Source organism: Lissotriton vulgaris, chromosome 3_1, assembly GCF_964263255.1.
Source record: "Lissotriton vulgaris chromosome 3_1, aLisVul1.2, whole genome shotgun sequence".
NCBI classification, from domain to species: Eukaryota; Metazoa; Chordata; class Amphibia; order Caudata; family Salamandridae; genus Lissotriton; species Lissotriton vulgaris.
Window position 1 is genome coordinate 475,030,022 of NC_141689.1, and position 23,260 is coordinate 475,053,281.

Genomic DNA, 23,260 nt, shown 5'->3' on the forward strand with positions numbered 1-23,260 from the left:
GAACTCCTGGACACCGTGTACATTTGCAAGTGCATCGATTTCCTGAGCTTTCCTGAAGTTGTGTATTGGGCTACTTGTAGTCCAAGCCCCAAGCCCCTTTTGCACTGAAGATGTGGGCCTACACTCCAAGAGTGTTCCGTGGGCCCACTTCTAGCATTTCTGCTTGAGGCTCCTTGCGATCCCTGGTCCATCGACTGGTGGGTCCCCACGAAGGTAACTCTTCTGTTTCTTTGGCTTTCCTGGTTGCTCCAGACATGCCCTGACTCCCCTCCAAAGGGTGAGTCCCTCAGACCTTGCTGGTCTGCACCGAAGCCAATCTTGGCTTTCTGTGGGTGTTGCTATTGCCAAGGCTTGTTGGGTCCAATCCGGAAACCAACTTCTGCAGCACTCGACATCCTTTGTGGGACCACATGAATCCAGCTCCTGGTTGTCCTCGAAGCCTCCTGGTCCTAGTGGCAGAAGAGTTAAGCTTCACCTTCTTCACCTGAAATCACCCAACATCGGTTGGCATCTTCTCATCGCCCTCCTGGTCACTGGCTAGTGACCCAGACTCTGTCCCCTCTGCTTTCAGGTTCTTCAGATCTTCTATCCACCCTTGGATCCACCCGGACACTTTTGACTTTGTCGCCATCAGCACTTTGCAGCAGATCGCCATTAAAAACGATGACGAAACCCGACACCAAAAGATACCTATGCACCCGGATTCCCTGGGTGAGGGAACTTGAGTACTCCGGTGCTCCCTTGGGTATTGACTCTAGAACCTCCTAGTTCTAAAGGGGTTTGCTCCAAGTCCTCTTCTAAGTGTCCTTTATCTGTAATTTTCCAACCGTGACTTTTCCCATAGAAGTTAATGGTGATTCGCGGCTGTGTTTAGACACTGCACTCGTCCCCCGTGGGTCCCCTGTGTCACTACCTTGGGTGATTCCTGGTGGCCCCATTGGTTTTGAAGACTCTAGGCCTTGTATCTATGTCAGTCATGGTTCTTATATCACTTTCTTAGTATATGGTTTGGTACGCCCCTTTGGCTAACCATATATTGTGCTAATTTACTGTGTGCTAAATAAGTTTACTGAATGTACTTTTGCCTCTAACCTCATAAAGAGACTAGAGGGATGTGTTTAGAATAAATACATATTTTTTATATATACCTGATGTGGTTCTCCTTTCATTTGGTCATTCATGAGATTATAGACTGGTAAAACAAGCTGCTTTACATTCCTTCAAGACTTAGCCTGAAGGCTGTTCTCCACAGCTACCACTAGGATAGCTTTCTATATAGGTTGTCTTTAAACCTATCATCAATAAGGGTCGTTTGGACTGGTGCAAGGTCCCCACTAGAATAGTGGACAGCATATGCCAGGCCAACTTCTCACAAATGGTATGCGTCGTAACTCCATATATACCTTTGGCACACCAGTGGTACGCCTACTGTGCATGGCATGCATTGAGAAGTGCTGCGGGGTGACTGGATATCTGGGAGATGGGAATCGCCGGAAAAAACACTGGATGGGGCATGGACGTGGGGGGGAGGATGGGGGGTGCGCGGATCTTGTAAATATTTAAATGAGAGAAATCTTAACTCGAGGGTGGGCCCGGTGTCTTCGTTGCTCATTCTCTCCTGAGTCTGCTGTAAGGATCAGGAAGTTGGCAGCCAGGCTCCGTCACCTATGCCAATTACAACGCTTCAATGTGGCATTGCGATTGGTCATTGGGACCGGGACGAGGCGTTCAGCCAGGGGCTGGAGGTGTGGGCATGTTCTCCATGCAGGCTGTAATCCAGCCTGCATTGCGAACAGGAAAGTGTGCATGTCTGCTTTGTGCGGCCTGAGAGGGCTGACCAAACAGTCACTGTGCACTTGAGTGGGCATGGCACACCGCCCCTGCCCTGCTCCGTGAGTGAAGCAGCCCTATGCAATGGAAACATGGCACCATAACATTAGGAAGTTATCATCATGTGATGGTTGTTCCTCTTCTCGCACTGCTTGAAAGCGGATGAGCCAACACTGGGGGTGCGTCATCTACTGGTGTTAGGCTGGGGCGACTCGAACCCCCGCCTCCTCCGCTACTTGTCCCACCTTCTACTTACCTAGACATTTACACTGTGACGCAATTCGCTAAACTCTCTCTAAATCTGTGACTCACCCAGCAGGAGCCTCAGCCAGGTGGGATTTCACAAGAGTGGGTACAGCAGTCGCCGCCAAGTCCGCTGGTGAACCTCCCGATGCAGTTAATGCAGCAGAGCCCCCTTAGGCGTGAACATGCAGAGCTCTCGCAACCAAAGTTTGGCACAGCTCAGGGGCCTCATCCTCCACAGCATCCGGCCAGCGCAACTTCATCCGGCTTGTGATGCAGAGAGGTGCCGCTCACCGTTGGTAATCCTCTCTGTGCACCCTGGTGTAGTTGTGGATCGTAGTATACGATACAGACCTCCCTACGTTGGTGTGCAGGAGCGCCTCTACCATTCACAACTCCAAGGGGTGCACAGCGGTCTTCTCACACAGGTCAACAACGCGTCTTTGTGCGGCTGACCAGACTTCACCACCAGATATGGGCGATCGCCGCGCCTCAATGTATACCACCACGGCTCATCGACTCCACAGCTCTTCCGCATCCCAATCCAGGCTCCATACGCTGATCCGGCGACGCATCCAGGCTCCAGGCGCAGGTCCAGTGAGGCATCCATGCTCCAGATGCAGGTCCAGTGAGGCATTTAGGCTCCAGATGCCTATCCAGCAATGCATCCAGGTGCAGGTTCAGCGAGGCATCCAGGCTCCAGATGCAGGTCCAGCAATGCATCCAGGCTCCAGATGCAGGTCCAGCAACGTATCCAGGTTCCAGGTGCAGGTCCAACAATGCATCCAGGCTCCAGATGCAGGTCCAGCAACGCATCCAGGCCCCAGGCACAGGTCCAGTAAAGGCATCCAGGCTCTAATCCTGGTCATCCTGGATGTTGGGTGGCTTGACAAGGTTGTTGATCTGTCCAACACTTGGCCCCGGCTGCTCCATTCTGCATTTCATTGTTTTTTGCCAATTTTCTATTGGAGGTCGACTGATAGGTGATTTTTTCTATTAGAAGCAAAAAAACTCATGTTGGGCTGATTAACGTGCATTTTTTTGCCGTTAATTGGCCTTTTGTTGGTTTTCGGTCGCTAACGCTGGAATTCCTATCGCCATCACACTAATGTTAGCTGCAGTTTTCACCGCTGATACCTGAAGCTATCTCCATGTGGCGACATCTTGTACATACGTCGCTAACAAGGCGGTAGTTTTCCACAGTACACGGCGATAAAAAACTGCTGCTAACTAGTGTTAAAGATCGTTATCGCCAATTCTTGTACGTATGCCCCTAAAGGTTTACATACATTTCAAAAGTAGGGCAGAAGAGGTTAGTCACCGATGCTGTAGAATGGAAAGAGTGAAAAAAGACTGAACCAAATTGAAGTAGAAAGCAATTAGTATGTGACGAAATGTAGAAACAGGGTTCAAGATGCATTTAGTATATAAAATTAGAGATTTCTGTCTGCCCCAGATTAAGAGGTAACACCACCAACCCATCATTTGGTCTACCGAGGGGGTCATTTCTTGTGATAATCGTGATCTTTTTGTCTTAATCCTTCGCTGCCCATTCACTTCTGATGTTTACAGAACACTAGAAATCATACACTTAGGGTTAAATATTACCTTTTTCCTAACTGGTGAGCTAAATCAAGTGAGTGTGAGGTTAGAGAAGGAAAGCTAAAACAAATTAATGATGTATACAGCTGTTACGCTCTTTCGTCTCTGACTCTTTTGGAGGCTTTCGCTCAGTGCTTAATTTGTGCCGGGGCTTTCCGGTGCGCAGCACCAGTAATTATTGTGCAGGGCCGGGTCTATTACATTTTCCCTCCCTGGTTATTGTGCCCACTAATTATTAAAATGAAATGTACCTGCGATACATGTCTGGTATGTCTGCATGGGCTGACCCACCCAAGTCCAGGCACAATGACTGCATCACGTTAGTGATGTCAGCAATGCACGTCTGCCTTTCCCCAAGGCACGTCCTCATTTCTAAACTCCATTGGATATATGTGGGTGAGGGCTGGCTGATGGCTGAGCTGACATGGAGAGGCAGGCAGAGAAAGTTCAGGACGTCGTTGAGAAAATTAAAAGTGCGTAGCATACACCAACCGCAGTCACTGTGAAACCAGTGTGCAGAGATAAGGGTTTAAATGATGCAACATTTTGATCCCTCCTGGGCGTTGGGATATCTGAAAGGTTATAACAAGAAACGGGCATGTTTTGAGTTTAAGGTGAGTGTCCTATGAAGATTATTATAGTATGGTTGAGAGATTCCAGTTTTTTCACTGCCAATCTGCTCTCTCTGTGCGTGCCCTCGCGGCTCATTTCTCCAATAGCAATGTTTAATTTATGTTTGCACATACAAAACATTACATGAAATGCAGCAGAAAACATAAGAGTGTCAAGCAAAAATTATCATTAAGAAAAGTTCCATACAGTGTTGCCTTCCCCTTCCATTTTATTTACTTGCATTTCTTTTATCCTTTCCAGAAAATAACGTGCTAATTTTGTGCCAAAAGGCCTCTTTAATGAGAAAACGGATGATTTGCTTTTCTGTTATAGTTTATATTCAAATCATTTTGCTGTACATCAGAGGCTTTGCAAAGAAGTCCTTATATGTCAAAAAGCAAGCAAATAAAAGGAGGGGTGCAAAAACATGACTTCAACACTGTGTGCTGATAAGCCGTGCATTCACATCTTTACTGCTATTTGATACCTAGGTTCCTATACTGTATGTATATGTATGGAAATACAACCTTGTACCTAGAGGATGTGTGTAACATATTCAGCACACAAAAAGCCCACTTTAGCACGAGCTACAAGGTGTGAGTGGGCATCCCTTTGTGAAATGCCCTTCGACATTCACAGGCTGTCCTGCAACTTTTTGATCTGCAGGCGCCCGCTGACTGATGATTACTGAAAAGGCAATTGGTGTGATGATGTTGAATGGTGTGTAAGGGTAACACTCACATTCTTGTGCTAATCTGTCCGCCGATGCAGACAAACAATCACTGGCGCAAACACTTCTGTGTACTCCCCATGCAGAGCAAGAGACAGCAGGAACCGAGGAAGACAAAGGGAAGCGGGAAACATGTGGATGAGAAAAGGCAGAGTAGCTGATTGGAGAGACAATGCTATAGTCCAATGGAAACTATTTTCTCAAATGGCTTGGAGCACAAATAAAAGTTGTCATGATGTATATTTCAGGTGGGACCAATTACACATTTTGACACAGAAAAGGCAATGAAACAAGGAAAAACCTCTTTAATATTCAATTGTTTGGTGACTTCCTCTTCTGATATCTCAGGATGAGAAGGGGAAGGGCAGGGAAGGCGCAATGCCTGCCCCAGTGTGAGAGTCAGGCCTTCACTGATTTCCAGTTTCTATCCAGCAATGCCTGCTTTATCAGCCTTCCACATTCTACTCCATCTCTCCCCAGCAGGACTTTACCTCACTCTCTCCATTCCCTTCCTGCCTGGACATTGTTTCTTCAGCAGTCATTGCTCTCCCTCTTTCTCCCAAACCTCTTGCCTACAAACCTTTTGCTTTCACCCCCTCTCCTACTTTTGCCCCCTCTCTCCTCGGCGACACCTGCTCTCACTCCCCCTGCCTGCTTTGTTCTCAGTATTGCCTTCTTTTATCCCCTCCCTCTCATTTGCCCCTATCTTCTCAGCAGTACCATCGTTCTATTCTGTCCATTCTCCTCGCTCTGAAGTTTTTCTCAGCTTTGTAAAATAGGGTGTTTCACTATCCCTAGTGAGACTGATCCCAGTCACAACCAAATCTTGGTGTAGTGCATGCACAAGATGAAAGTCAAATGACTGTGGTGCAAAATTGTTTGTTGATTGAGGGGGGAGGCTGTGAGCTCTTCAGAAGCAACAGTCACAATCCCTGTCTGGGTTAACCTTAAAACTTACTAATTTAATTGTGCTTAACCCTCTGATAGCTTGGCACAAAAGCAGGCAGGCTTAAATTACAGGCAATGTGAAAGTATTTATGCAGCACATAAATATTAATATTGGAAAACACAACACAAGAAATATTCCACACCAATTTAGAAAAATAATAAAATATAATAAACTATTTGTAACCAAAAGGACAAAAATATCACATTATTAGAACCAGAGATGAGCAATTTAAAAGATTTGAGGTAAGCCTAAGACGCCACCCGTGGTCATCTAGTTGTGAAAGAACGGGGGAAATGCACACGTTCAGGCTGATTGCTATGATACAGGGACCAGGATATAACCCAGTGTTCTCCTTTCCCAAATCCATACTGGAATATTTCATGTATTCCTTTTCAGTGCATTACTATTAGAAAATGTATGCCAAAATTGTGCTTCAAATGCACTTTTTGATTTAATTTTATTTCAAAACTCTCTCTTTTCTTGAGGAAGTGGTGCTCCTATCAAAACCTTACTTGAGGCAGTCTCGCTGGCTGAAATTCAGATCAGGTATTGCATCTGACTTTCAGCAGTGCCAGATGTGGGTGTGGACGGAGCATATTGAGAAGTAGGTTGAGCGGGTGGATGGAGAAGGTGGAGCCAGGGAAGTGGGTGCGGCCTCCCCAAAAACTTTGAGCACCTGCACTTCATATTTTACAAATGAAGCACTGCTTTCGCTCTGCGCAGTCCTGTGCGGCCACTCCTTTTGCGGTGCTGATATTCGGTGGTGGTGGCCAGTTTGTGCTTCCTTACTTTCATTATCTGCCTCAGGTATTGCCCCACTGCTGCAGATATATGCATTGACACGTCCCCTAATAGGAACAGCATCATCTCTTTCCAACACCTAACAAACCTTTCATAGAATCCTCTTCAGTGTGGACCGCACAATTCCCAACAAAAAAGCAACACACCAAAGAGCTTTATTTGTGCCCTCAGTTGCGACCACATAAATTGGATTCCTCTCGATTCCAGCACTTTCTGCGATATGAATGTCTACAATCCTGAATCCAGCCATGCAGAATAGACATCTAGCTTCCTGGTTCCAGGGTTCACTTATCTCTGGATTTGCATGATTTGCTATTTTCATTTTCATTTTTTCTTCCCAGGTGAACAACTCCATGGAACTGTACATCCGATTGATTGGTTCCTGACTAGATCCATCTTTTAACCATGATCTGTGGCCATGAATGTCACTTTGTCAATAGACCGATCCGCAAACTCCTTCACGATTCTCTTCTTGTGCTGGCAAGAGGTTTGGCTTGAGACAAGTTATTCCCAACACTGGTCAACTAAGTAACTTGTTGCGGCTGCTCTCCTTTTCGCTGCATACAGCAATGCTATTGTCCTGCTCTTAGAGTCTAGAAGTGTTATATCACAGGTGGTCTCCACAAGAGAACTTTGTAGTGGTTGGGGTATTTGAAGCAAGGTTTTCCAGAACTCCCTGTTTACCTTGCAAAGTTTGTAATTCCAACAGTGGAGATCCCAACGCTCTGTTCCATACACTAAGGCACTTGCTACTTCAGATCGCAAAATCTCTGGAATGTGCACCTGGGATCCACTGCAGTATGACTTAGCAAATCTTGCAACATTTTTTGCGTCCCTTTTGTCTTTCTTCGCTGCCTTTTGGCTGTAGTATTCCAGTTAAATGTTACACCGTGGTAGCAAAGCTTTTGACTTTTTTGATTATTTTGCCTGCCATTGTGAAGTTTTTCCCTTTGGATTTGATTGAAAGGCGTCCAAAGACAACATGTGCGTTTTTTACAGAGTTAACTTCACGTCGTAGTTCTTACAGTAACATCTGAAAGGGTTTTGGCATAAGTCCCATAAAATACGGATCATACACATGAATAAGCGTACAATAGCAGTGAGACTTTCTTGTTACCTGTCGCCGGGGTGTCGACAGTTTCTGTTGCTCACTGCTCTGACATTCCATTAAGGTAAAGTGTAAAAACAAAGGGTGTCAACAGGCTGTTTTACACGAGATAGTGTCTGAAATGTGCCCCTTAGGCTTCCATTGAAGCTACATCGCGCCTGGGCTGTGGAATTGGCGCACGGATCTTTCAGTAAGTAAACCAGGTGGGGGTGTTCAGTTCTCTAGTGGCCCTCAAAATCTCATCTGGTTCACGAGGTCATAGCATAAACACAATGAGGAGCACAGAGAGAAAAACAGGACACAGGTCGCCCTCCACTCATAAAGTCATACAAACAACAATGACCTGGTCCGCTTAGGCAGTGTTTTATACTTTCTCAACAAATGTACAACGTGTTGCAATGATTTACAACTACCTCCCCTTCCTTAAAGATCAGTGGGGTAGAGAGTACACCATTACCACGCCAATTTTAAAAGGCCTCCATCATCTTGCTTTCCCACATTTTTTACAAAACACATTGTTGTTTGTTGTCCATTAACCACGATTGTCTTAGAAGGGATGGAGGCCTTTTAAAATTGGCGTGGTAACAGTGTACTCTCTACCCCATTGATCTTTAAGGAAGTGGAGGTAGTTGTAAATTATTGCAACACGTTGTACATTTGTTGAGAAAGTATAAAACACTGCCTAAGGGGAGCAGGTCATTGTTGTTTGTATCACAAGGTCATAGGTCAACAAAAATAAAATGTGATGAGCATGGCCCACTCTTAAGTGATGTCTTACTTTCTATAGGTGTTGAACAGTAAAAACAAAGGTCAAGTCTCAGTAAGCCTTTATGAACGTACCCCTGATACTGTGCAATGATCTGCTCACTCATCATCAGTCCACTGATGGAGTGGGGAAGTTTCTCGTTCAATGCCGCTAAACTGTGGAATCTTCTGCCTCCTGGTATTCACCTAAACAAAATGACCAGACCTTTCGAAAGCAGCTAAAAACTCATCTATTCCCTTAATTCTGCCCGTGGTTGAAGTTGCACTGGTACTAGCGCTGGGATGCCCCTGGGTAGCCAAATGATCTAGAAATGCCTCTTCATTTACTCATTTAATAGCTTCTGTTTCAATAAGTCTAATCGCAGGGCTTTGGACTGGCCCTTTGTTATATAGTGACTATAATGCTGGTTCTCCTGAAAGCAAGTAGGAAAAATCAAATTACATGTGCGGAAGACAAATATTGCTCGGAGGAGGGAAAGCCTCCACAGGAGGAAATGTTTAAAACACTCGGGATTAAGTTGGGGCCTGGTGGGGTGTGGCTTGAGCGCCGGCAAGATGGCGGCGTGATCCCGGAGCTCCGATGCAGACCTCCACACATCGGAAAATTTCGGCAGCTTTCACGGGACCTTTGGACACTCTACAGACTGCTCTGCGGACCGGAGCATGAGGTGAGCCTAATGCCCTCATTCTTCCCGGTTCCGCTGCGTTTCAGCATAAGCGCTCGTAGGTCCCGATCTCTGCGACCTCTGCCGCCATTTTGTACGTCGGCCGCGATTCCTGTCAGCGGCCGGCCAGCACGTTGCCGGATATGAAGGCTTGTAATACCAAGGTTGTGTGCATAGCCCCAAAAGAAAGGTGAACCCCTCAAATGCTTTTTGAAGTATTCCTGGATATATTTTTGTGGAAATTGAGCAGCGTTTCTGGACCTTGGGACTTAAACCGCCATTTTATGAACTGGCCGGGCTCCTCATTATAAGAGCTTCTATGCCTCCTGCATTTCTTTTTAAGGTCCCGGTTTAGTGCCTCTACTACAGCTCAACCAGCATCCTCTCTTTTGTGATCTTCATATTACATTGACGGGCTGCTGTTTAAATTCACCAGGAGTTATCACTTCACCAATTTTACCTCAAAGCATACATTGCGCTCTTTCCTCCTTTCCTCCCTTCTCTTCTCCTCATGCCTAGGCGTTGCTCAGGAATAGATCGATGTACCTCTTTTTGGCCGTGCAGGATCCCTGTTCATGTGGTCTCTTTTTCAAGCTCGTTTCCTCAACACTGTGACACAGAGACTTTCTTTCTCCCGTCAGTGTGTGTCATTTGTTTCCTGCGTGACCAGCTCTGGCCTGTCACACCATGACGATGACCATTCTTTCTGGCTAGCATGTCCATGCTATATAGTGGCAGTATTCTATCCTCAGCCTTGAGTTTTTCATGGGGAGACTTCGTATTTTGAAACTTTCCACTGCTCCTAAAGTGCCTGCTGGTTCTGATTCCGACTCCCCTCCGCTGTATATGGAACAAAACATGTCGTCAAAATCTGAGACACCTCACGGAGCTATCCCTAAGGCTCACAATGGAAGCAAAACTCCTTCAACATTGGTCTCCTCTAAACGCCAGAAGAAAGATCCTCCATCTCCTGGGAACGCCTCTCCTCCTTCCTCCAAAGATCTCATTTTGGAGGAATTACGTGCTTTCAAACCATTTATGGAAGCGACCACTAAGAACATGCAAACTATGCAGGATAAGTGGTCGTCTCTAGACTCACGTGTTTTAATCCTAGAGCAATCAACCGAATCTTTACAGTCCACTTGTTCCAATATTCCTTCAATGAAGGCGGAGATACTTCTACTCAAAAGGCAGACAGAGGATTTGGAAAACAGGAATCGTAGGAACAATCTACGCTTGTACCGCCTTCCGGAACTTACAGAGGGGTCTAACCCTACCACTTTCTTCCAGTCCTTTCTTGCTAAAATACTGGACACTCCAGCCTTATCATCCGTCAATATACAAAGAGCTCATCGCCTTGGGCCTAAGGTAGCTACTAAACCCAGAGGAGTTATTATGTTATTCCTGCAGTATACTGATCTTCTGCAGGTTCTTACAGCCGCTAAGCTCAAAAAGCAAATCATATGGGAAGGTCATCGTCTTTTCCTATCTCAAGATGTCTCCAAAGCTACTGCAGATTGGCGGAAGAAGTTCCTGGACATGCGCCTGCAACTAAGAGCCCTCATTGCTCGATATGGACTTCTACATCCATGTCTCTTCAAGGTTACTTACAAGGACAGAACCACCATCTACGAGGATCCTGCAGCCCTACAGGCGTTTCTTCGACAGCATGGCCCTGATGTTATGGACGTCTCTAGACCTGTTTGAGGGGTCCTAATCATCATTGGACTTCGTTACAAAATGGACCTGATGTATCTTCAACGGTGCTGATGTTGTTCTTTCTTTGTTGTTTCTTCATTTGTGGTCCATGTTTCTTTGGTGTCAGTTTATTCCTCAAATTCTCTTCTGTGTGCATATTTTTGTTTCAGGTGTCCTCAAGTCCCAGGTACTCATTCCTTTCTTTCTCCTATTGCTACAGGTGTTCCATTACCTCCTTTTACCCTGATGTAACCAATTGTTTCTGTATGCTGCCCTTTGGATTCATGATACTAGAGGTTCGGTGTTCGCTCTGGATGCCGTCGTCGTCATGTCCCGTCACCTCCACCTCCGTTCTCGTTTTGCTTTTTCGTAAGTATGTCTTTCAGTCATTTGTCTTGGACTTGTACTGTCTTCTTGATCTTTTTTGTCTCTGTCTTTTTTCTCCCTCTATTATTCTTGGACCTCTTTCAGCCTCTCTCTTCCCTCTTTTTTCTGGCCTTCTTCTGGTTTTTTCCTCTCTGTTCTTTCTTCTTCTATTTCTATTTCTTTCTTTCTCCTTTCTCGTTCAGTATCACCCTTGTAATAGTTTCTTCTCTCCTCTCCCTTTTCTCTCTCTCCTCCACTTTTTACTTTACGTCTTTTCTCTCTCCTTTATCTCTTACATACATCTTTCTCGTTCTTATTGCTTTCCATTTGTATTTGCACTTAATGAGCATATTGTTTCTAGTTGTTTTTCTCTATCGTTCCATTCCCGGTTACGACATTGAACGTTAAGGGATTAAATAATCCCTTTAAAAGGCAAAGGGTGTTCTCACACTTAGCTAGACTTAAAACTGATGTTACTCTCCTCCAGGAGTCTCATCTCTCGGAGGCAGAGGCATTAAAGCTTAAATGCTGTTGGGTGGGGCATGTTTTTTGTTCCCCCACTGTTGTTAAGAAAAACAGGGTTGTAATTTTGTTGCACAAAAAGTTAAATATTTCTTCTATTTCTCATGAATGTGATGTTAATGGTTGTTGGGTCATTGTTACTTTACTTATAGATAATATTCCTCTTACGCTTTTTAATGTGTATGCACCTACCAGAATTGATAGATCTTTTTGGCCCTCTATTTCTGACAAATTAGCCTCCCTCTCCGGGGATTACTTACTTTTTGGTGGGGACTGCAATCACATCACGGATCCCTTCCTTGATCACCACTCGAAGGTTAAGTTCATACCCTCCAGGATGCATTCTCAATTTGTCAAAACTTTCCAGAACAATGCATTGGTTGACATCTGGAGATTTTGCAATCGTGACTTTAGGAAGTATAGTTTTTTCTCCCCCCTCACCAATCCCAGTCCCGTATTGATCATATCTACCTTAGTAAATCCCTGTCCCAGCATGCCATCTGTTCTGAAATAGGCTCCATTCTTCTCTCTGACCATGCCCCTGTATTTGTAGATTTAGACCTGCTTCCGTTTTCCCCTCACCCCGGCAGATGGAGATTCAACAATGCTTTACTCCTGGACCCAATTTTTTGTTCTGAATTCATTACTTTTGCAACTGAATTCTTTCTACTCAATCACACCCCTGACTCCTCTTTTGTTATGGTTTAGGACTCCTTCAAGGCAGCTTCTAGGGGTTTTATCATCAATTTTGTGGCTCGAAGGAAGAAACTTAGAGAGGCCAAATCGGATCAAATTCTGGCTGAGATTAAGCGCTTAGAACTCGACTATCATTCTTCCAAGTCTGAAGCTTCCCTTAAAAAACTTATTGATGCGAAAATCTCCTTCAATAAATGTACAACTGACGCTGCCTCTAACCTTTAATTAAAATGCAATTCTCGATATTATGGAGGTAAGAATAAAATGGGAATACTTACTGCGAACTACTTAAAAATTAGGAAAGAGCGTACAAAGATTGAGTCTATAAGAACTTCCTCTGGTGAATCTCGATTTAAAGACAAAGAAATTCTTGCTGAGTTTGTAAAATGTTATGAAATACTTTATACTACAGAATGGGTCCTGGATTCTACAGATCTTTCTTCCTACTTCCAGTCCTTTCCCTCTCCCCCGACGTCCCATGTTAATCTCAATTCTTTAGAACTAGACATATCACTTTCTGAAATCTCTCATGCTGTCTCTAAATTACGACACGGTAAGGCTCCCGGTCCTGACGGCTTCACTATCGAATTTTACAGTAATTTTTCCTCTCTTCTTCTTCCGAAACTCCTACTTTTATTTCAATCCTTTCTTACAGCGGGATCTTTGAGCGGTTCCTTCCAACAGGCTTTAATATGCCTAATTCCTAAAGAGGATAAAGACCATTCCCTGTGTAAGAACTATCGCCCAATTTCCCTGGTAAATACAGATTATAAGATACTGGCAAAGATACTGGCTTTACTAATAGATTCTCTCTTACCAGATTTAATTGGTCCTGAACAATCGGGTTTTGTCAAAGGTCGGCATTCCTCAGACAATTTGCGGGTCTTTCTTAACATTCTCAGCAGAGCTTAATCTCTAGATCTCCCCTTCGCGGCTATCTCCTTAGATGCGGAGAAAGCTTTCGATAGGATTGGATGGGATTCTATGTTTCAGGCTCCCCGTTGGATCGACATACCTCCCAAATTCATTTCTATTATATCCTTACTGTATTCTAATCCTCAAGCCTCCATTTTTGTCAATGGTGTGTCTTCGAATTATTTTTCTCTACACAGAGGTGTTCGACAAGGATGCCCATTATCCCCCTTACTATTTGTTTTAGCCTGAGAACCCTTCCTTACTAAAATTCGTCAGGATGACAATATATCCGGTTTTCACTTTGGTTCCAGTCAGGTTAAGCTTTCGGTCTATCCTCTTCTACTGGTCCGATCCTCTTTCTTCTTTACCTTTTTTACTTCAGCAAGTTTCTTCCGTTTCCGCGGTTTCTGGCTATCGCCTAAATGCTGATAAATGTGAAATTCTCCCTCTAAACTCTCTCTGTCAGAAACATATTTTTTCTCAATCCAGTTTCTCGTGGTGACCTTCTAAGATCAAATATTTGGGTGTTTGGTTCGCTCCTCTCCTATCTGATACTCTCAAATTGAACCTTGATTATATTTCGAAGAAAATGGACACAGCCATCACACAGTGGAATCTGCTCTTTTTGTCCTGGTGGGGTCGGCTTAATTCTATAAAGATGATGCTCTCTCCTCTTCTTCTCTATACTATTTCTATGCTCCCATTGCGCATTCCGACTTCTCTCTTCAAAAAGATTGACTCTTTACTATTAAAATTCCCATGGAATGGGAAAGGTCCTCGGATAGCTCTTGCCTCCTTACGGAAGGACAAAGTACAGGCCGTTGTCCGTTTCCCTGATTTCAGAGAATACCATTGAGTATTCTCTCTGAAACTGTCAACGCGCTGGTTTTCTTCTGATCTTCCTTTTTACTCTCCCGTCTGGTTATTCATGGAATCCTCCTTTATTTCTTCTTTCAATTTCCGTGAACTTCTGTCTTTCACGTCCACCCGGCTCGTTTCCATGCACCTATTATTTCTCATTCTCGTACCCTTCTCCTCCCCTTTCTACCATTGTCTTATCCTTCTCTTCTTTCCATTCACGAACAACCGATGTGGCATAACTCACAACTTAAAATTCGAAACCGCACCATCTTTTATAAAGTCTGGCATTCTCGATGCCTGTGTTGGATCTCTCAATTGATTTCACAAGGCGTTCCTCTTTCTTTTTCGGAACTTAAGTCCTCTTTCTCCTTGCCCTCTAGTGCTCGTTCTCAATATGATGCACTTTACCCAGCCCTAATTTTATATCTTCAATCTTTATCGCGTACCAATGATATTCCTCTGGATCGCAAATCCACTTCCTTACTGTTAGATTCCTCTCCCTCTGCTTCTGCCCTTTATAATTCTTTCCGTTATATGATTGATAGAGCAAAATCCAAAATCCAGATCGCATGAGAATCGGATTCCTCCCAAGATTGATCGGCCCTCTTCTGGGATGAAATCTGGAACAAACTTCATAAGACCTCTAGAGCTGATAATAATACCCAAACTTTATATTTTTTGTACAACAGGATTTTATTTACTCCACTTGCACTCTTTTTTTTTTTTTGATTTCAAGAAAATTTTATTGATGAGAATAATGGTAAGAATAATGAATACAAAAGACAATATAAGTGATACAATCGATGCAATAGAGATATGCAAAGGGCTAAAATTGATATTAAAACCAAGAAATCATATATATATAAGGAGCATTAGCCTGTGAGGGATATAGATTTCAGTAAGTAAAAGCCTCTATCAAGGCAATAAAACAGACGTATCACTATCAAAATGTGGAGAAGGGGATAGGGAAGGAAACAGAAAGAAAAAAGAAGAGAGGAGAAAAGATAAAGAGCAAAAAGAGGATGAGTAGGAAAAGAAGACAGGAAGGAGAGAAAGGAAAAAAGAGAAGAGAAGGATTCCCACATGACTAACCCAGCCTAGAGACCAAATAGCAGACAACAATTAGACAGACACATCAAAAGGAAACTGAGGAACCAACCCTTTGGAAGACAATTCCATATAATCATCCAACGCTTTCCAAACCCCACTAGAGATCGATGGAGAGAGGTGAGCTTGATCAACCGAAGTGTGTGCACTGCGTAAAAAGGAGACCCAAGCCCACCACGTATGATAGGAAACCGATGCAAAGGATTTCCACTCCATAAGAATAATTTTCACCGCTACAGTCAGGAGAAGATCCAACAACTGTAGCTCCAATGGATCTAAAGGGAGAGGAGTAGGGGCAGCCAGTGGGCCTAATAAAATTACGGGGAAGGAAAGTTGGAGCTCAATACCAAAGATAAGAGAGAGATGTTTCTGAATGAGGTTCCAAAAAGGTTGAAGCAAGGAACAATGAAAAAACATATGAGGAAAATCGCCTACCATCAGGCCACAGCTCCAGCATAGGTTGTCCACTTTAAGGTTAAGTGAGTGAAGACGTACAGGCGTCCAATGGAGGAGGTAAATAGAAAAAAACTTAGACTGCATTAAAGAAGGCGCGATTTTATTACGAAGAGAAGATTTACCAATTAATTGCCAAGTTTCAGAGGAAATATGCTCTGTAACGGCAGGATCAAAGTGATGTAACCACTTTTGATGAGCAACCGTCTGGTCGGGGAGTGAAGTAGAGGACAGAAATTTATACATTTTGGAAGCAACATGACCCGATTTGACCCAAATATGAAAAAGTGAAATGGTAGAAGAAGTAGGATGAAGACGAACTTTGGCAATGGCCACCTTAATTTTAAGAAAAGTATAAAAATCAAGATTCGTTAAGGAATGCTTCTGAGCCAAGGTAGAGAAGGGTAATGGCTCATCAGAAGCGCCATAGAGATGTTTAACAAGAGAGATTCCTTTGCCTGCCCAATAGGAGATTTGGGTGGGAGAAATGAGGAGCTTAAATTTGGAATTCCGCCAAATAGATGTCCACCTGGTTTTATGCAACGGAATTGCCACCTTCTTGTCAATTTTCCTGACCGCCGCAATTGTATCAAGAATGATAGACCGGGAAAATAGGAAATGCAAAGTGGATGTAGTGCAAAAAGAGGCAGTAGTCAAAGGAGATGCTAAATGCTGTTCTATGAGCAGCCAAGAAGGAACATGCAGGGATGGTGGAGAAAACCATAAAGCACCTTGAGACGCTAAAAAAGCAATCTGATATTTCTCCCAATCAGGAAAATTACAACCACCCATATCACAAGGACGACGTAAAAATTTATATGCAAGTCGAGCACGTTTGTCATTCCACAAAAATTTAGAAGTCAGAATATCGATTTCGCGAAAAAAGGAATCTGACAATTTAATCGGCAGCATGGAGGAAACAAAATTAATAATCGGCGTGATCATCATTTTGAGAGTTTGGAGGCGGCCCCACCAAAAAATATGTTTCGGAGACCATGTATCCAAAAGACGACGCACTTTAAGTATAGTCTGAGATTCATTATAGGCAATAGTGGCAGACAGAGTAGAACAAGTGTGTAGACTGCCACTTAAAACCCGCTGATCCCATATGCGCGGGGAAACAATAGGCATTCAAAGGGAACATTTCAGTCTTGTCTTTATTTAGGGTATACCCCGAAACCGAAGAGAATAAGGAAATGATGTTAGAAATAGCCGGGATTGCCAGAGCAATGTCGTCTGAAAAAATAAGAACATCATCTGCGTAAGCAGCAGTTTTAATACAGTTAGGGCCAAAGGAGAAACCCTTGATATCAGGATGTAGGTCAATCAAACGAAGAAGAGGATCAATGGATAATAAAAATAAGAGCGGGGATAAGGGACAACCCTGTCGAGTGCCCTGACTAAGATTGAAAAAAGAAGACGTAGCACCATTAACTCTAATGTTAGCTTTGGGTTGAGAATATAAGGACATAATCATATTAATGAAAGAGTCGCCAAGATTGTGCGCGCATAAAACAGCACGCAGAAACGGCCAAGAGACCTTGTCGAAAGCCTTTTCCGCATCAAGGGCCAAGGCCGCGGCAGGAAGTGAAGAGCGTTTGGCAGCCCCGAGAACATAACAGAAAGTGCGTATATTGTCACGCGCAAGACGGCCTTTCACAAAACCAGTTTGGGAAGGATGAACAAGAAGAGGGACAAAGGATTCTAGTCTTTTGGCCAGGATTTTAGCAAAAATCTTTGCTTCCATGTTAAGGAGAGATAGGTCGGAAATTTTTAGGATCCGAATGATCTTTCCCCTCCTTCGGGATCACTACTATAGTAGCCTCAGCGGCCGTGCCAGATACAGACCCACCTTCAATAAAAGAGTCAAAGACAGATTTTAATTTGGGGACAAGTGTAGGAAGAAAAGTTTTATAAAATAAGATTGGATACCCATCAGGGCCTGGAGCTTTACCAGACCGAGTAGCTTTAATCGCAAACTCAATTTCGTCGGGGGATATAGGTTTATTTAAAAAAGAGCGATCAGCATCAGAAACCGACTGAATCGGAACCGATTTTAAAAAAGCTTGACACTGGTCAAAAGAGGACTGATTAGAAGGAGTATACAGCTTATTATAAAAATCACGAAAAACTTCAAGTATGTCATGTGTTTGGAATTTTTTAGAACCGGTGTGGTCAGTAATAGAAGAGATCTGCGAGGATTTAAAAGAGAAGTCCTGAAATTTTAATGTAGCAGCCAAGATTTTCCCAGCTCGATTTTTTAACAACAACTTCTTCGATTTTTGAGCTTGTACCCCAATATAGGCTCTTTTAGTAACAATGGTATTATATTTGTATTTAAGTAACTTTATTTGCTGTAAACAAGTGGGATCCTTAGAATGCCTGAAGGACGCTTCCAAAGCCTTTATAGCAGATGACAAGTCTGTAAGTTCTTTTTTAATATCCGAATTACGTTTGGACATACATTTAATGACCTGACCACGGAAAGTACATTTAAAGGAGTCCCATAGAACAATTGGGGAAGAGACAGAGCCTTCGTTCTCACGAAAAAAGGTATCTATAGCTTTAGAGAATTCATCAACCTGAGAAGAATCATGTAAAACTTCGGTATTCAATCTCCACGAGCGAGCGCGTGATTTAGGGGCAAACGATGATAAAGTAAAAGTGACCGCAGCATGATCAGAGATTAAAATAGGATGTATAAGCGGAGAAGAAGAAGATGAAACAAGAGAAGAATGAACTAAGAGATAGTCAATACGAGAGAAGGAAGAGTGAGGCGAAGAGAAGAAAGAGAAATCACTACCAGTGGGGTTATGAAGACGCCAAATGTCTTGAAGATGAGTAATGGAGCACATGTTAAGCATTTGTTTGTGGGATTTAGGAGGGCGAAACTGGAATGCAGAATTCCTATCTAAAAGAGGGTCCATTGGTAAATTAAAATCACCCCCAACAATAAGATTGCCAGAGTGCGGGGTGTCATTTAGTTTTTTGGTAACCGATTTCCAAAATGATGGATCATCAATATTAGGTGCATAAATATTCATCACATACAGGTCATGCTGGCCATCCGACAATTTAGATAACAACCAACGACCGTCAGAGTCATGCTCGGAAGAAAGTAGCGATAAACCAGAATTCTTGGAGATTAATGTAATAACTCCATTTCGTTTACCCAGGGCATCAGAACAACCAACATCCGAAACCCATTCCTTCCTCAAAAACAACGCTTCTTTGTTAGTGACCTTGGTCTCTTGAAAAAGAACCACATCAGACGATAGGGATTTACAATAATCTAAAATTTTTGACCTCTTCACCGGATGATTTAACCCCTTAACATTAAGGGACAATACATTCAAACCCGGCATGGAAAAACATAAAAATCAAAAAACGACAACAAGGGTGACAGAAACATGACCAACGACAGAACTACAAGGAGCCAATCTTCAGGCAAAAGAAACACTGTGGGAGGGTTCATTTGGGGAATCCAAGAAAAAGAGAAAGGGAGAAGAAAAGAAAAGAGAAAAGAAAAGAGGGAGATAAGAAGCAGGAGGGAAGGTCTAAAAGAGACCAACATCATACTAAGGAGAACGTGGAAGAGGGCAGATGAGGGACCCGCACCAGGAGGAAAATTGAGTGATATCAATAGCCCCAAAAAAAATATTAAGCTGATAGCAGTAATAGAGGACTTGGGCACAAACAGAAGTAGCAACGCAAAAACGTCAAGATAATACAATTAAGCTTAACATAACAAATGTAATTGAATAATCACAGAACGGCAGCAATTGAAAATAAATAGACTAATCAATAGTATTGAAAACTAGCAGAGAAACTAATGAGAACCAACAAAAGCATAGGGTAACTCATGAACAATAGGTAAATGGGTGACGTTCAAAATGCATATTCGAAAAATAGCAATATAGTGAATAAACTAACTATAACTGTATATAAAACAATATATCCCTGAAGAAGAGATACCTAGGTAACAAGAAGGCAAGATAGTGAAATAGAGAGATAAAAGAAAGAGAGAAAAACTACACATATGAAAAAAAAAAAAAAGAAATATGAAGATAGAAACGTCATGAAAAAAGAAGAGTGATTCAAAATAACAGTGACCTAAAGGAAACCATAGCAAGCAGAAACAGGAAAATAGTGATGAAGAACTAACACAAGTAGCAATCCAAAACAACTAGAAAAATGTAAATAGGCAATACTGAACTAGGAAAGCTTGCATAAACACTTATAGTTAGCAGTCTAATATCAAAAATACATAGGTAAAGGAATGCATACAATCCGAGAAACTGGATTGAAAATAACCAATGCAAGAGGTAACCAGAAATAGTAGAGAAATTAATGAAGGTCAAAATGCATATTCGAGAAATAGAGACATCGTACGTGAACAAACACTACCTGTAGATAAGAACAACAGATATCTGAAGTGAAAGTAGATAGGAAAGAAAGGAAAAAGAGAGCGCAAACAGAACTTGAGATAAACAATGACCGAAGGTAAAGGTCAGAAGAGCGGCAGAAATGGAGAAAACCTAACTAAAAAAAGAGAGAAATAGATAGAAGCAGAGAAAAGGAAAAGAAAGAAGAAGAAGAGAACAAAAACCCTTACGGATATCAGAAGAACAGAAAAAAAAATAAAAAAAATCAGAAAAAGTCTAGCAAACAGCCTTGGAAGGTAAAATCGACAAATAAACTCAACATGAGAGAGAAGAGAACCAGAGCAACAAGAAAATACAGCCATGAAAAATAAGAAAACACATCAAGTGCCCGAGGCACTAGCAGACTGCGAAGTCGCCTTCTGAATCTCCATCTCTATCTCCAGCTGGTTGTCCAGGAATGTAGATAAGTCAGCCGGTTCATCGAAAATTCTAGAACGACCTTTATAAGTAATGCGGAACTTCGATGGACCAGAAAACGAAAAAGGAATGCCCATTTCAGAGAGACGTTTACGAAGATTAAGGAAACCCTTTCTTCTTATGACAGTATCTCTGGCAAAGTCTTGAGAAATTGAGATACGATGACCATCCCAAAGAACTTGTTTAGCTTTGCGCATATGAGAGAGAATCTGTTCAGTATGCTGATGACGCAAAGGCTTAAAGATGATTGCTCTTGGCTGGGTTGCCGCTTTAGACCGAAACGTTGGAACACGATGTGCTCTTTCTATCTCAAACTCTCTGTGAAATGAGATTTGTAAGGTGTCTGGAATCCAATGAGATAAGAACTCTATCATAGATGAAGATGACTTCTCCGAATCTTCCGGCAGGCCAAAAATGCGTAGGTTAGATCTACGATTACGATCCTCCTGCTCAGTAAGATCTCTGCGCAATGCCGCCATTGAGCGCTCCAAGTGGTTAAGGGATCTGGAGTGTTTGTGCATACCATCCTCCGCAGAACTAATCCGTGATTCCGCAGTCGAAACACGAAGAGAGAGGGCTTTAAAGTCATTCCTGATAGCAGATACCTCCACTTGCAGTAAGTCTGTGTTAGTTTTTGTGGACTGTGCAATATCATGCACCTCATTAAGGCGTGCCAGTATGGTGTCCAGCGTGGAAGTAGAATCTGAATGAGTAGACTCAGGCGTAGGAGACACCGACTTAAGCCTTTTCAGGGACGTGCCAACATCTTTAGAGTCTTTGGTATTCAAGGAACGACCCATATTGGCAGCCATGAAGGAGTAGCCGCTGAGAAACAATAAATAACCACTTGAATGAAAAAAGTGCGCAGACTGAAGTCCAAAAAAGTACAGATATAGCACACTGAGCTCAATAGGCGCAAAGGAGAGAATAGCGGCGGACTTACATGCCAGGTAGATAGGTAGTTACTGAGTTAGATAACTACAAGTAGTGCAGGAGGGTTCAGCAAAGAGTTCTTGCGAAAAATACCACACTAGTATAATAGAACTGCCCTGAGAGAGAACAGCGCGAGGCCAAGTGAATTGCCAGCCAAGTAGCAGGAGAAGAGCATAAAAAAGGAAAAAATGTTACCAAATGTAAGCATCAGAGCAGAAACTGCCAGGACAGACCCCACGAGCTGCAATAATGTATCCACGACAGCATTCCTGAGGAGAACAGCCAAGTGCATCAGGAGCAGGAAATGGCGGCCATCCGTGAAGAGAATGAGCGTCTCGGACGCCTGAGGCAGAAATCATGCAGCCTGTGACAGAAACAGCAAGAAAACACCGTCATTCCGTCCCCTGCATATTCCGCTGCTGAATACCACCGTTTCCGCTCACAAGGGCAGCTGGGGAGCGGAGAAATAGCCGGCCGGGAGCCTCTTGCCACGGAGCTCAAGCGCGGACCGCCATGCTGATGCGGCGCGCAAGCCACGCCCCCCTCCACTTGCACTCTCATGTTTTTTTACCAGACTCTCCTCCCACTTGCTGGTCCTGCCCTTGCTCTTCTGCAGACTTAAAACACATGTTGTTTGACTTGCCTCCCATATCAGGGTTTTGGACACTAGTTTGGACCCAAATACAAAAGATTTTCCAGTTTCAGATTTTCTTCTCCCCATCTCGTATTTTTCTAGGTTCTCTCTCTCCTGACCTCCCCCAATCTCCACGTCATTACCTGCTCCTTGACGTTTTGATTGCTGTTGCTCTTCATGTCATCACTTCCAATTGGAAGCAAGCTGCAAATGTTTCTTATCGCTCCTGGTGGAATGCAGTTTGTTTTCATCACCGATTAGACACCAATTATGTAGCCCCCACTTCCCTGGCAATTAAACGAGATCTGATTTGGCTTCCTTTGGTAACCTATCTTTCGTCTTCTGCCCCAGTAAGCAATTCTCCGAATCCTGATACAGTTGAGGTGCGCAAACCACCGTGACTCCCCCATTGCCTTTTTATTCAACATGCTAATTCCAAGGTAATTTATTGTGATTTTGACTCATACATATTTTCTTTGTTCATGTAACTCACATGCTCATTGTATTCTTGCCTTTCATGAGACATTTATTGTGATACTTAATTCCTGTATGTATTGTAAGCCTGCTACAGTTCTCCATTAAGCTATGCTTTATTGTCATATTCATTTTCCTGTTTTTTCCTTTCCCTCTTCCCCCCATCCCCCTCCCCTTTTATCCCTTCAATAAAATCAAACTTAAAAATATAGTTGGGGCCTGGTTCTTCCTCCGATTTTGAAATCTCGATTCTCTGTGAAATTTGTTGGGGCGAGACCCAGCCTAGGATTTCTTCACACTGGGATTGGGCAGGGATTCTTCTGTAGTTCTTCGGGGTTGCTTCTTGCCTCTCTTTTTTGACAAGACTCCTTGAAGTGTTGTACCAATTGGTAAATGTATTATTGTATTTCATTTTGAGAGTGTTTGTCTCTGCA